Consider the following 1,824-nt stretch of genomic DNA (forward strand, 5'->3'; position numbering starts at 1 on the left):
TGCAAGGATCGAGACGGGTTCTCGCTCCAATCTGTGCTTTTTTTTTTTTTTTTTTTTTTGGAGAGGTTTTTGCTAGAGGGCGCATGTGCTCGCCAGAAAGACAGAGAGAGACAGAGAGCCAGAAAGCGAGAAATTACCCCCCAGGAGGATGGCCACACCACAATCCCTTCTCCTCTAGTCTCCTCTCGGGATCTTGGGCACGCATGCACACATGCCCAGCATAAGTTTAAGCCACCGGGTCCGGGACTGGAACCGCGGTTGACTACGTGGGAGTCCAGTGACATAGTCATTACGCTAATTGTTGGTCCCTCTCTTCCCCTTTTCAGCAGCATCTCCTCCTGACTGTTCTTCCTCCCTTCATCCTGCCCTCTCCCCTCAGCCCACACCATAGCCCAAAAGCTGCTTCCAAAGTCACTTAAGTCACTCTCAGCTTAAAACCCAGCAATGGCTTCCCATTTCCCAGAGTGAACTCGAACTCCTTGAAAGTCTCTGTGTCATGTGACTCTTGCCTACCACCCCATCCCAGTCTGACACTCGTTGGTCCTCGGGCGGTGACTGTTGTTGCTCCCTGTCCTGGAGTATGCCCACACTCCCGTGCACTCTTGGCATGGGTAGCTCTACCTTTAAAGCCTTGGCTTCCACACCACCCATACTCCACACACCCACGTTCACAGTGGCAGCCTCCACCTACCCACACGATTCGCTCAAAGTGCTCATCAGAACCCGAAGTGATTTTATTCACGTACGTCTCTGCTTGTCCATTACTCATCTCTCCGAACTAGAGTGTATTCTGCACAGGAGCATTGAGCCTGCCTCTAGTCCCCAGACAAGGGGTGCGAGGGACTTCCAATAAGCCATGTGTGCGGCGCGGAAGCCCACATCCCTTTTCTTCTACGGAGAGTTCTCCTGTATGGACACCAGATGGCGCTGGCGCCCCGGAGATGGAAGCCCAGGCTCCCGTTGGGGGATTGAGCCGCCACGCGAGTTGCGCAGCAGCTAGGGTGGGGGAAGAGGTGGAGGGAGAGGCGGATTCTAGTTCCCTCCTGCCAGGCTCCCCCCACAGAGACGAGCCCCTAGGTCAAACCCATCACAGGCAGCACCTTCCCTGGGGGCACGAGGTCGGCGCACTCAATCACTCTCTGGCTCTCCCCCTCTCCGCTCATTGTGAACATTTCCACACTGGTAAAAGCTGGGAGAAATGGCACGAGGCAGTGCGAAGGGAAAAGCTATCCTGGAAACCAAGCTTCAGAGGGAGCACCCGGGCAGCCGAAGCGCAGAGCTCTGAGTGCCTCCTGACACGGGGTTAAGTCAAGTCCCTGTGGCCTGGGCCTCCGAGCTCAGACAGTTCTCCGAAAATCCAACTACCTGCCTATGATTCCTAAAACAAAAGCACGTGGTAACAAGCACCTTGGCGTTTACAAAGCGTGGCAATGCCGGCTGCTGCCACGGGTCATCCACTTGGCAGCTCTGGTATCTGGTAGGTGGAATGATCCTGGTTATGCCAGGCGAGGAAACTCAGCCAGAGGGGGAAGTGCCAGAGGTGGAACTCATCCAGACCGCCGGCTTGGGCTGTCCTGCACCCCATTGCTGGCATCAGTCTCCCTACCTCAAGACCCAGGGCCCAGGGGACCAGCAGTTAGCTAATGGCTATGTCGCTGGACTCCCACGTAGTTGACCCGGTTTGCGTCCTGGACCCGGTGGCTTAAAACTCACGCAGGGCGCGTGTGCATGCGTGGAGGAGAAGAGATTACGGTGTGGCCATCCCCCCTGGGGGGTGATTTCTCGCTGTCTCTCTGTCTCTCTCTGTCTGGCGAGCGCACACGT

The 1,824-nt window shown here is 56.2% G+C and overlaps 1 protein-coding gene across 1 annotated transcript in view; it reads right to left on the bottom strand.

Annotated features, from left to right (window-relative positions):
* The window catches only part of ASIC4 (acid sensing ion channel subunit family member 4), a 28,312-nt gene that overhangs the window by 7,679 nt on the left and 18,809 nt on the right, over positions 1-1,824 (bottom strand). The window lies entirely within an intron of this gene.

This window comes from Tupaia chinensis, unplaced genomic scaffold (assembly GCF_000334495.1).
Source record: "Tupaia chinensis unplaced genomic scaffold, TupChi_1.0 Scaffold145907_1, whole genome shotgun sequence".
Lineage (NCBI taxonomy): Eukaryota > Metazoa > Chordata > Mammalia > Scandentia > Tupaiidae > Tupaia > Tupaia belangeri.